The 14247-nt window shown below is 33.0% G+C and overlaps 1 pseudogene; it reads left to right on the top strand.

Moving 5' to 3' along the window:
• Positions 1 to 3946: 3946 nt before the first annotated feature.
• Positions 3947 to 9525, top strand: LOC148624098 (uncharacterized; annotated as a pseudogene).
• The last annotated feature ends 4722 nt before the right edge of the window (positions 9526 to 14247 follow it).

Genomic DNA, 14247 nt, shown 5'->3' with positions numbered 1-14247 from the left:
CAGACTGGAAAACTAAATGTTTCGGGACATATTAAATGAAAACTGATTATCAACCTTCGATCAGATTGTTTAGAAATGAAGCTTCCAATTTGAGATTCTTCATGAAACTGGACCCTAGACACTAGTGATGATGATCCGCCATAGAGTGAATCATTAACTTGGGCCAACTTAAGTTTTAAAGCAACAAAAATTACCACAAGTTGACATTTGAATAACTTATCTGGCTCTAGAAATAAATGAATACTTCGAATCGACTATAGCTCCAATACAATTCACATACATTGGCCTTTATTGAGAGACAGACATGTTTTTGAAATTAAGCCACTATCAACAATGAAACACTTGTCCACACTGATTTTCCACTCGACTTTTGGAGGATACTGTGATCTAACACCCAGTATACGTTTGCAGAACTGAAGATGTAATTTTTCAACATTAGCCTTATTTTCAAACCCCCAAATTTCCGAAGGGTATGTCAAAATAGGAACAACCAATACATCAAACAATTTTAATTGCAGATCAATCGGAATGGAAATATTTTGAATCTTTTTATATAGTGCATAAAGAGCTTTCTGAGCTTGATTCACCAATTTTTTCCGTGCTTGGACAAAATTTCCATTGTAATTAAATAAAAGACCCAAGTAAACATAGGAGTCTTTTATTTCTATATTTAGATTAAGGAATTTAAAAGAAACATGTTGTTGTGATTTCCTTTTAGAGAAGATAACAACCTTTGTTTTTGCTACATTTACACTCAATTTCCAATCAGTACAATATTTTTCAAAGAAAGAAAGTGCCTTTTGTAACTCTGGTGCCGACTCCGCAAAAATAACAGTATCGTCGGCGTATAAAAGAATAAACAACTTTATATACATATTAAGGTTGTCCATAACCTTTTCACTCAACATTTTTAAACCATTCACAGAGTTTTCAGACAAATATTCTTCCAAGTCATTAAGGTATAAGACAAAGAGAAAGGGAGATAACTTTTCCCCCTGCCTTACACCAATTTCACAAGGAAAGAATTCAGTGATTAATTCCCCACTCTTAACACAAGACTTAATATCAGTGTACATACTCAATATAACATTAAACATTTTCCCGCCAATATTATTTTTTACAAGTTTTCGCCAAGTCCCACCCTCCACACAGTGTCAAATGCCTTTCTAAAATCTACGAAGGCACAAAATATTTTTTTACCCGAATTAAAATATAATGAAATTAAAGCATGTATGACGAACATTCTATCCTGAACAGAATAACCCTTTCGAAATCCACCCTGGGCATCAATAATAATCCCAATCTCATCTGACAATTTATTAAGTCTCGAATTAAGAATAGAGGTAAACACTTTTCCCAGATTTGACGTAAGACAAATTGCACGGTAATTATCTAAATTGCTTGGGTCTCCCTTGTTTTTGTATAATGGTTTAATTATCCCTGTTAACCAAGAGTTTGGAATAATACCCGCATTAAGCACCAGATTGAAAAGTTTCATATAAATAGGCAGGAATTGATGTACCGTGCTTTTTATATATTCATTAACTACTTCATCGTCCCCGGGAACTTTACCATTGCATAAATTTTTCACTGCTGACAAAATTTCGTCTTCTGAGATTTCCCTATCTAAAATATCAATAATATCGTTATTCTCTGTATTGTCTAATAAATCTTCAATATTGTCTTACTCTGCGTCATCGCTCTTATTTAGCGATTTAAAATATTCATACAGCTGTTCAACTGTGATATTTACATCATTCTGAGACCCCCTTTTATCTAATCGTTTCAGAATTTTCCAAAATTTCTTAGAATCTTTTTTCGACAAATCCCGTAAATCAGATTCTAGTTTATGTTGAAAATCTCTGAAACTTTTATTTAGTTCAGCCTTATACGCCTTCCCTGAAATCTTCATATCACCCCGGTTTTCTTTATTTTTTTAAAGCTATACCTATTCTTTGCCCTGTGAAATACTTTTCGTTTTTCTTTACATGCTGCATTGAACCAAACTTGACCCGAAGATTTTCTTTTTATAGCTGAACTTCTACGGAATGTAAATAATTTCTCAGCGGTACTTTTAAAAAGATCGCAAATTTTGTCAACAGCACTATTTATTGCGTCATCACCTTGACCTGGGTTAAGTTTCTATGCAGGTATTGAACACATTCAATTTCCTTTAGATAGGATTTTTTATCAAAATAATAATAATAATAATATAAAGAAGTACACTAAAACCTATGAATGGAGTATCATAAAAGAGAAAACTGTTGCTGTTTTCGCTGTTTTTAATGTTCTATATTGTATTCTCTTGAAGTGCTTCGTTGATATTGTCAAATCAACTTTTGTTTGTTAGTTGCTTTTTTTAGTGGTTGTAATTTTTTTGTGTGAGGGCCTCAAGGAAAATTAGCCTGTAAACTGTGTAACCCTCTTGAAATAAAGATTTAATTAATTATTATTATTATTTACTATTATTATTACCCAGTAGGTTGGTTGCTTCAAACCTTTCGCCCTTGAAAATTGTTAAATCGAAGAAATTTACTGAGGACTTACAGAATATATAAGTAAATTTGAGTAGTTCATGTTCTTCATTAGCAATGATAAATAACATTTGAAACTGAACAAAAGGCCTATTAAAGACAATAAAGCCATCATCTCGAACTTTCGGTGCATAATTATTTTGTGCGTGTTTAAAGTTGATAAGTTCTTACGCTTGTATGTGGCATATGTCAGGGCTACAGACTGTCCCCATTGTATGTGGCATATGTCAGGGCTACAGACTGTCCCCATGGCACATCATATAAAGAACTAATTCTAATATAAGAAGTAAGTTCTCATTGCTCAAAAGTGGAATAGCATAGTCTTCTTTTTTCATTTCAAAGTAGAGGTTTAATAAGTTCATTACTGAACATGCTTGTAAACATGTTTGTTATGTCATAAGTAAATAGGAAATTTGAGGTCATTTCGAAACTGTAAAAGTTCCGAGCTGTCTCGTACGTAAGTTCCTTTGTGTTTATAACAATAGGTAACAAAAATTAGTCAAGAAGTCTACACAAGTACAGCGTTGGAGAACCACAATAGGAAATACTCGGACGGCCTGGTATTCTTATCTTTTTTCTGTTAAAAAAGATAAAATCTAAATTGGTTATAATGTTTAGTGGTAGTTCGTGTATTTTTGGTAGAAATACAGCCTGTTACATTTGTTTTTTTTTAACCCCTGTTAATCTTTTCTTGAAAAATACTTCGTCATTTTTTCTTGTTCTGATCTTTGTCTAATGGGTGTTAAATCTGAGCATCTTTCTAATAGTTAGTTTAAAATATTGAATTAATGTAAAAACAAAATTAAAATGTTAATATTCAAGACATATGTTACTTACTTCTTCATACATAATTTAACATGTTGAATGGCAGTATATGATACATTCATTATATGTATATGAGATCCTCTCCTTTTCTTTTTTATTTTTGTTTTCTACCTAAACTTTTTTTTAATGAAAAACAGAATAAACATTAATTTTTTTCCATTGTTGAACTTCGTTAATTTTGTTCTTGCCAAAGAAAAAATATTTTTTGTATTTTTCTTCAAAGTAGAATTAATATTTGTTTTCAAAAATATCCCAGGCCCCCTCAATTTAAAAATAGTCGGTGCCTAAATCAAGTAAAAAATCTAAATCGCCTCCCTCACGATCATTGTAGGTATATTTTGGTATAATATTTTTATACAGTTCATTAAAATGAAAACCAAGAACATGATATCAGATAAATAAGTTTGAATACTATTCCTCGATAAAAATAGATTATTTATCTCCTGAAAAATTAAAGCAAATAGAAGAAATGGTAATAAAATGTTTTCACTTCCATTATAAAATGGATAGGGCGAAGTGTTGCCTTTTGCATTTTCTGACTAACAGTCTATCAAAATTAAAGAAACATTACTACATTTTCCTGCTAAATGGTGATCATTTTGACAGACACTCTTGCTTTGTTTGTAAATGTTTTGCAGTTTTGCTGTAATTGTTAAAAAAAAAACAAAAGATGAACTGAAAAGCTCTCAAGTAGCACTCAATATAAGAATCGTGCAAAATTCATAGTCGGAATGCCTACATATTTTTATTTTTGATATTGTGTTTAAAATGTCATAGTAAACATAAAGAAACATGTGGCTTTTCATATAACCCTTGTTCATGGGAGATAAAAATTATATAGAATGTACTGTAGAATTAAAAAATTAAGGGAAATAGCTCTGTAAATGACACTAATATACAATAAAAACTATTGGATTTTCCATGTGGATTATCTCCTAAGAGCAGACAGATTAGAATGAATGAATATAGATTTCATCATATAGACCTATAAAACAACTGAATAATAAAAATAAAAATATGTAGCTTATTTTTAGGTGTGTCATATTTTACAGCTTTTTTGCCGATTGAATGTAGTACAATGAAGTACGTAATTTCAGAAAAATCGAGAAGAAATTCCCTGTTCTTTGAGAGTGAGCCATCGGGGTGCACCAGGCATGACTGTCCATACTTCCACAATAAAACACCAACTCTACCACCGACACTTCCGAGTACAACATGTTTTCAATAAATTTCATAGTGTAAAATAGTGTTTTATTTGTAATGTCATTCCTTATCAGATTGGTGAATTTAAAAATAAATCGAAGAATTAAAAATTAACCATTTACAACAATAAGCTTGTGTTTAGATACGTTTGGATTCTATCGTGTGTCTTTTCTTTTACCCTCTATTTTTGCAATTTGACGATTATTTGAGGCGTCAAAAAAAATTCAAACGATCGATATAAATTGATTCAGTACATGAGTATTTTGGTTAATATAGATTATCGTATTGAAATTATTTACTATTTTGATTTTTTATTGTTTCCATTTTTTCTATGTGAATATACATGTCCGGGTATATCCTTTTAAGCGATTTGTCGAATTGGCTTCGGACACAGGTTTCCACCATATAATTGGTTGGTTTTTCCTGGACGGCGGGGATCGCTGATAATAGGGAAAATATTTATATGATGTGATATATATAAATGAATTTTGGAATAAAAGTTTTTGCATATAATAAATGAATATTATGATGGTTCACTTGATACCCATATTGCTATTGTCCACTATATTCATATTAATATGTTAATAGTTTAAAATACACGATGTTTACTGGGCTATTGTACTCTTCTCCCTGAGAGCTTTCAAGGTCACTTTTTCTACGCCTCCTACGTAGGAATGACTCCATGGATTCTGTCAAAACATGAGAAGTTTAAATTTTTAAATTATGTACAGAAAAGTAAAATTTTACGGAAAAAATGTGTTAATCTAACAGGAACAAGTATAAATTTTACAGGAATAAGTGTAAATTTTACAGGAATAAGTGTAAATTTTACATAAAAAAGTGTAAAATTTAAAGAAAAAGAGTATAAATTTTACAGAAAAAGTGTTATTTTTATATAAAAAATTATAGAATTTACAGAAAAAAGGATAGAATTTTCAAAAAGAAGTGAGGTGTTTTTGTGACCCTAATATGCTTCCGTACTAATCACAATTTTTAGGCGTTTTGTTTTAATGTTGAATAGCATGGTTTCTGATTTGTAGTGTTCTATTATTATTAATACTTCTGACTTATTTATAGTTCTACATAATTCTTAATATAAATACTATTAAAATCAACTTATATATTATTGAGATATTGTTTTTTTTTTAATATTGATATCTATACTAGGTAGGTACGCTGTGGCAGATCAGGAAACGAGTTCAGACTTTAGTGAACCATATTCCACTGGGTTACTAATGGCCATAAACTGCACATCGGAAACAATTATGTTATCTTGGGAAGCTCCAGGTGAAGAGGATATTTGTCAACTATAAAATAGCTTGGAGGGAGTGCTCGAGGGAGAATTCAGCCTGGAAATGTATTTTAACGGAGAACAATAAGCCAATCAGAGAGTCAGAGAGTTGACAAGCGATACTAAATATGAATTCAAAGTTTGCACAGTGAATGAAGATGGAGAAGAAGGACCATTCAGTTTTCCAACTGCTATAATTGATACGAAAAGATCCCTTGTAAAAGAAATAAAATTTCGATCACAAAGATGTACGGATCAAATAGACCGTGAGATTTATAAAATCCCCATGGAAAGGAAAAGGCGAAGTATTAACTACATAGCAAAGACCCAGAAATGTTCATTCGGTAAAGTATTTAGATACATAAATGTATCAAAAGCAAATAGTATTTAATGCATTTCCCTTTAGATATATGATGTGTTTATATCAATATCACTCTTTAGTTATGATGTGTTTATATCAATATCACTCTTTAGTTATGATGTGTTTATATCAATATCACTCTTTAGTTATGATGTGTTTATATCAATATCACTCTTTAGTTATGATGTGTTTATATCAATATCACTCTTTAGTTATGATGTGTTTATATCAATATCAATCTTTAGATCTGATGTGTTTATATCAATATCACTCTTTAGACATGATGTAAAATGAAATTTTATGGATTTTCCAAATTTAGTAAGTTGTGTTTGTTTGGCTAATGTCAAGAAAGGACTAAAGAAAAAGTGATTACAGTGAAACATTTAAAGCAGGAAACAAACATTATTTAGCAAGACTTTTATTGTTAATTTTCTTAGGTCAAGAGAGAGTTGGAATCATGGGAAAGACCATAATGCTGGTTGGCGCTACGGGATCTGGGAAAAGTACATTACTTGACGGAATCATTACATGTTCGGTGTTTCATGGAAAGATGACTTCAGATTTACTATCGTAGATCTGTCAGACTGCAAACGAAGAAGTAGGGTTGACCAGGTCAGTTTAATCTCAGTACAAACGATCAATAAGTATACCCCGCTTAAAAAGTGGGAGGTATATAGTGATCATGGCGTCCGTTTGTCCGTCCCAGTTCTAATCTGCAACCCCTCTTAAACCAATGAATTGACTTTTATGAAACTTTCACAGATTTTTATTATATGATGCCATTGTGAACCTCTTATTTTGTTTTTCCTTCTGAATGACTTTTTGGTGGTTTCCTGATGCTAGATATGGACCACGCCATTTATCAACCAAAATGGAGGGACTCTTCTAATCCGCAACTCATCTGAAACCGCTGAAACTTTCACAGATTCTTTATTATATGATTCCATTGTGCACATTCTATTTCGTTTCTCAATCTTTTTCGGGTATCCTACAGGGTTTCTGGGGAGGAAAGTGGGGGTATCTCCAAGTGAGCTTTGCTCACAGTTTTTTTCTAACTTATACTGAAGTCCTGCAATCAGTATTACAATGACGCAAACCCGCACAGCACTAAAGTGCATACAGAAATATGAATATTAACTTCAAAGGGAGATGAGTCAACTTGAATACTTTGGAATATGAAAGCGCAACTCCCTATGAAATCCAAAATGAGTTTTGATGAAATTTTATAGTCAGATTTATTTATGAGATGAGCATTAAGAAATATAATTACTGTTCGCTGTCTTTAAAAAGGAAATAATCAAGCCAAAGTGTTCAACTCTATTAAGAATGTTCGCTGCTTTGTTTTAACATAACAAGAATTTCGAAGGGTTGTGAATATTTTTAAAGATCTTTCATGCTGTTAAAAATATCAACAGAAAAAATGATGGGTCAGTATGCTCGTTTTTTTTTTATATATATAAGTATATGAAATTTTGGCGGGAAAAGGATTTCTCGAGATTTTCCATTGGTTTTGTCTTGGTATGTTACGGTGGATCGTTACGGTGTATCCATCTGCAACTGATTTGATCAATGTGTCATAGTTTTCCTATCCTCTTTCGTCTAACCCGGACTTGACTTTTATGAACAGCTCGGCGGGTGTTTCTTGAAAAGCAGAGGACGCTTACCCTACCGGTGCACTTGGTCTATGCTCCCAATTATTAGTGGAGTCCGAGTTGCTCATTTACTTTTGTTACTTTGTATGCATTATAAACAAAACTTTCCAAATAACATTTAAAGGTGTGTTTAATGAAATTATGAAAAGAAAAGTCGGCGTCACTGAGCAAAAAAGATTCATGCTGTAAAATGGATAAAACGAGAGGAGTGCGAAAATCTTACAAAAATGAAAGATCAAGACCAATTAACATCCTTAAAAGGAGGCTAAAGTATTTCTAGCTACTTTGGTACTTTTTGTATTGATAGAAAAACGTCCAAAAAATTACTACATATTGGTACATAGTATGGATTTTTGATATGATTTTTAGACTCAATCGCAGACAGAATGGGTCACATGTTATACTATACATTCCATAAAGGGAAGCACTGCAGACTATGATCTACACATTATTGATACTCCAGGTTTTGGTGGTACATGGGGAGTACCCAAGGATAAAGAAATAGTGGATCAGATACGTGATTTTTTCTCAACAAAAGGAACCCAAGGCGTTATGTACTTAAATGCCGTCTGTTTTGTTGCCCAAGCACCAGTGGTTCGGTTGACGCCAACACAAAAGTATCTTTTTGATGCCACTCTGTCCATATTTGGACAGGACGTAGCAAACAACATTTATGTGTTAGTAAAATTTGCCGATGGGCAAGAACCACCAGTTCTCGATGCATTAAATGCGGCCAATGTACCATATAAGAAACATTATAAATTCAACAATTCAGCTCTATTTGCTTCACCAGAAAATGACGAGAAACAATTTGGTCGACTTTTCTTTGAAGTGGGACAGAACAATTTCAAGATTGTTTTTGAAGATCTTCTAACTGTAGAGTCAGAGCCTTCAACTCACAAAAAGAGGTCTTGCAACTAAGGCCAAAGTCTCGAGACGGCGATCCAAGGTATACAGCCTCAAATCCACGAAGGTGTGAACAAGTTATTTACGATCGAACAAGAAAAGGAAGTTTTGAGAAGACATGAGTCAGACATTGCAGCTAACAGAAACTTTTAATATAAGGTAAATGAATTCAAAATGCGGAAGATAGATTTAAACCCTGGAACTTACGTGACAAATTGTGTAAGATGTAACAGAACCTGCCATTTTCCTTGTCATATTGCGGTGAACAGTAATAAGATTAAATGTTCTGCAATGAAAAAACGCAACCAGTGCTGCGAAGTTTGCCCTGAAAAATATTACTGGACAAATCATACAAACAATGATTTTCGGTTTGAGACTTATACTGTGACAGTGGAAAAATCTTATGATGAGTTGAAGTCGAAATATCACGTAGCTCAACAAGAAAGACAAAGCCAAGTCCACATTAGAGAACATATGAAGACCTCGTTCTCAAAAGTTTATAGTAATGTCCGAAGAATGATTGAAGAGGTGAGATTATACATCAAGTAACTGGACGAGATTGCTCTCAGACCAAATCCACTCAGCGACACCGACTATATTGATCTGCTGATTGAAAACGAGAAGAACGAGAAGAAATTAGGATGGAAAGAAAGGATTAAGTTCTTTAACAAAATGAGAGAGGAGGCGGAAATAGTGAAGAGTGCGAAATCTCATTGTGCGACAATGACCCTCTTTGGGGATATGAAAATTTAAGGGAAAGTTTCCTTTTACATCATTAATGTACACACTGCGTGCAGTGTAAAAGAAATCATAGTTTGTGTTAATATCTTAAGATTTATACTAAATACTACTAAAAATCCATTATTTTATATACATGGTAAATCTAATTTTATGACTACTAAGCATCAAATGTAAAAGATCAAATATGCTAATATTGTTATATTAAAGGCGTCCAAAATTCCAAAATTACATATACACTATAGTATGTTAAGCGAGAGAAATGATCGTGAACAGGTGTCAACTACCGCACTGCAGCTTGACCGTTCACCACAACGAATTGAACGAACGATCTGTTAACGAATTGAAAAAAAAATAGGAAAGTCACCTGCCAATCATATTTCAGATTAAGAGTTGATGTTTTGAGCGAGCTAAAACAAATATGCAACGGATAAAGCGTACTCAGAAAGTTTTGTAAACGAATGCAGAGCGAATATGAAAGCGAATACCGGACGAACCACAACGTTATGTATACGTATCGAAAACGATAACAGGTAGTTAATGAATCTAATTAAATCACATTGTATTGTTGAAAAGCAAGTGCATGAAAAAGTATCATATCGGGACTTAAATACCTTCTTGCTCCGCTAAATAAGGTCGTGTTGGACCAACTTGACTTGCCCAGACATTTTAAAATAGAATAGTACATGATTCTTTTCTTTGTTTCTCGGGATCTGTTATATTGTCGTTCTCAAACATGTGGGTAGATACTGCTTAATTAATATATTATTTGAATTTTTATGCATTATTTACCTTTATATATTTGCAAAACCTGGCCTGGCTAACCAATGAACCAATTTTGAATAAAACAAGTACCGAATTCTAATTTGAAGTAAGTAGGGTTTGTTATTAGAAATTACCCCAGTTAGTTACTTGTATCGAGATTTGTAAAAGGGAATGACTTACTCTACAAGTGATACATGATCGAGCAAAACAATCTCCTTTCATTTCTACAAAGCGTTTTTTTTTCGCAATACAGACACCATAAGTACCCCGTATATTTCTTACGTCAATATTCTTCTTACAAAAATGGTTATGAATAACCACGAATAAAAACGAATGATAGACATAGTCCGAACAAACTTGCCTGTGTGTTCCCTTGACGATCTATGACAGTTTAACAAAATCGCAATTCGTTCCCAGTTCGTTTTAGTGTAGTAGTCCCTTATTGGAGGATGTAAGGATCGTGAACAACAATTCGTTTACTTTTTGTCCTAAATTATCGCAAGAATGCACATGTAATTATGTGATAGAAAAGGCAAACAACTAATTGAAGGATAATTGTATTGAGAGCTCTTCATGGACAATAAAACGTTTATATACTGATTAACCTATATTTATTTGCCCAATTCAACTTTATGATGAACGTTATTTCCTGAACAGTCTATGTTCACCAACGATGTTTCAAAACTAAATCATTTTTTTCTCACCTGATCTGAAGGGCCATGTGAGCTATTGTCATCACTTTTGCGACCGTCGTCGTCAACATTTTTTCAACACTCTTCTTCCTCTAACACTACTGAACAAATTTAAAACAAACTTGCTATGAATGTTCTCTAGGATAATCTGCATAGAACTGGTGTGGGGATTTTTTGAGCAGTCAAAAATATGGTCCCATTCATAAAAAATAGAATATGAGTCAGACAGACGTTTTTTGGCATATATCTCAAAAACCGTCATTGTTGAACAAAATTCAGACTGGGGGAAAAGAGTTCGGCTTGATAAGATCTATTATTGTATATCTGTTTGGCCACTTTTGTGTTGTTGACCTTATCGGCGTTTTTATTTTTATAGCTATTTCAATGTTATTGCTTTCAAAACTTTTCTCCCCTGACACTACTGGAAAAATTAGACCAAACTTGATATGAATGTTCCTTGTTGTATTCTGCATAAAACCGACATGGGATTTTTGATTTGTCAAAAAACATGGCCGTCGTTACTAAAAAGCACATCGTGGACAGACAGAAGTTGCTTGCATATATATTTTAAACCATTAGTTTAGCAAGATCTTGACGGATAAAAGTGTTAAGCATGATGAGATCTATCTGTAGCCAAATTTTCGTGTAAATCCGTTGTCATATTAGAGTGACTGCCATTTACGACGTTTTTTCGCTATTTCAGTCATTTCTCCTCTGACACTTGGAACGAGTCTCAAAATCATTTTAGAATGAAAACAAATTATAACCAATTTATACAACTTAATAACACATAGGATGGCAAAAATGCACAAAATTATACTGCTTGTCTGTAATGTGTGAATTATCGATATTTTTAATTTATATTATTTCTTTAGATGCAATGATTTTAAAACACATCGAGTGTTTTCTCATTTTCTCTATGATAGTTTTTAGTCATTGTACAACTATTGTTTTTCATGTTAATATTTATAGTCTGTGTTTTATATGCATAGACTTTTAAATAAAGCTTTTGACTTCAACTTTGTGTGGTTAAATTTTCGTGCGAAGCTGTGAAGCCATGTTGGAGTTACTGGCCTTTACAATGGGTTTCTTGCTATTTTAATGTTATAAATATCAAATTTTCCACCACAATAACTACTGGAAAAAATTCAAAGAAAGTTCAAATTATGATTGCTCCATAGGTATGGGAGTTAAGAATTTGTATCCAAGAAAAAACATGACCGCTTTTACAAACAAGAGGCTCCCAGGAGCCTGAATCGCTCACCTTCTTCAGTTTTGCCTTTCAAAGGCAATAAATTAAACAAGAAGTTGTCCAACAATTTTGACTAAAGAAGTCTTTGGTAGGACTATCACAAGATCTTTTCAACACTTGAAATTTTCTTTAAATCTATCGTAGTTTTCAAGATATTGACTGAAAACTATTAAAAAAAGTCATTTTTCCACTTTCAAGGGCAATAACTCTTACAAGGAGTATGAAGACTTTTGTAATCCTAATATGGATCATTTCAGCTATTGAAAGAATTTGGATAAATCTTACGGTTTAGGAGATATGTGAAAAACTACTATCTGACCCTTATATTCTATTTTTAGTAACGGCGGCCATGTTCTATGCAGGATACCCCAAGGAACATTCATACCAAGTTTGGTTTCAATTGGTCAAGTTGTGTCAAAGGAGAAAATTTTGGAAAGAAATAACATTAAAAATAGCAAAAATTGTTGAAAAGGGTAATAACTCCAACATGACTTAACGAATTAAAACCAAAATTAGACCAGAGATAGATTTCATCATGCTGAACACTTTTACTCATGTCAGAATTCAGCTAAATCTAACGGTTTTGGAAATATATGTGAAAAACTACCGTCTGACCCTATGTTCTATTTTTAGTAACGGCGGCCATGTTCTATGCAGGATACCCCAAGGAACATTCATACCAAGTTTGGTTCTAATTAGTCAAGTAGTTTCAGAGGAGAAGAGTCAAGCCAGATGAATGAATCAGCCTCATTAGAGACACTTTCGCTGTCCGTAGATAAATTCCGACATCGAAACTGAGATACTAAAAGTTTCTACGTGGATTTGATCGCTTATAAATTGTTATCGTTTTTGTCATCTTTTCATGTCACCGGCGGTGATAATTTTGTTAGGAATCATGAATATAGCGACTTTTTGTTTATAATACTTTCCATTCAGAAAATGTATGACCTGTCGTTTCAAAATCCACATTACCACCGTTACTAAAAACAGAACATATGGGTCAGACATCAGTGTTTTTTTTACATTTGTCGTTAGGTTTAGCAAAATTCTAACATGGGGGGAGGGTATAAATGTTCAGTATGATAAAATCTACTAGTGGTTAAATATGTCGTGTAAATTTGTTAAGCCATGTTAAGAGTTATTGCTCTTTTTGACGTTCTTCGCTATAATTACTTCCAAAATTTCTCCTCTGACACTACTGGAACAATTAAAACAAACCTTAGTACGAATGTTCTTTAGGATATTATGCATAGAACTGAAGTGGGAATTTTAATCGGTCAAAACGCATGGCCACTGTTATTAAAAATAGACGTTGTGGTCAACAGAACTTGTTGCATATATATCTCCTCAACTGTCAGCTGTGGCCAAAGTCTGATCTTTCTGTGGTCAAATTTATGTGTAAATCTGTTACGCGATGTTGGAGTTATTGCACATTTTCAACTTTTTTCGCTATTTTTAATATTATTATTTTCAAAAATCTTCTCCTCAGACACTACTAGAACAGTAAGAACCAAACATAGTATGAATGTTCCTAACGGTATTCTGCATCGAACCAATTCGTGATCCATCAAAAAGCATTGCAGTAACTAAAAATAGAAGATAAGCATCAGACAGGAGTTACCACATAAATATCTACCGTTAAGTTAAGAAAAATTCTAAAATTGGGTAAAAGTGTTCGGCGTGTTGAAATTTATCTGTAGTCAAATTTTCGTGAAAATCTTTAAAGCCATGTTGGCCTTACTGCCTTCATATAACATCTCTTTGCTCGCCAAGAACCATGGTGTACAGATGAATTCAGCAAACGGAAAGTTTCATGTCCACCAAGGCTGAAATCAAATGCAATGGAAGTGTGTTCTATCAAATTATCTAACGGCTGTCATTAGCAGTTGTAGAGAAAACTGCTCGACAGATGACAATTTAAGTAAATGATTTGCATCATGAACCCCCAAAAGCATTCAGACTGAAATACAAAATAAGAGGTGCACAATGGGATGATGTGATGAAGAATGTGTGCAAGTTGTCTCAATG

This window comes from Perna viridis, chromosome 2 (genome assembly GCF_037379345.1).
Source record: "Perna viridis isolate PV_CMFRI_1.1 ecotype Kerala chromosome 2, ASM3737934v1, whole genome shotgun sequence".
Lineage (NCBI taxonomy): Eukaryota > Metazoa > Mollusca > Bivalvia > Mytilida > Mytilidae > Perna > Perna viridis.
Note: the sequence above shows the minus strand (reverse complement) of the source record. Positions and strands in the feature narration are given on the sequence as shown.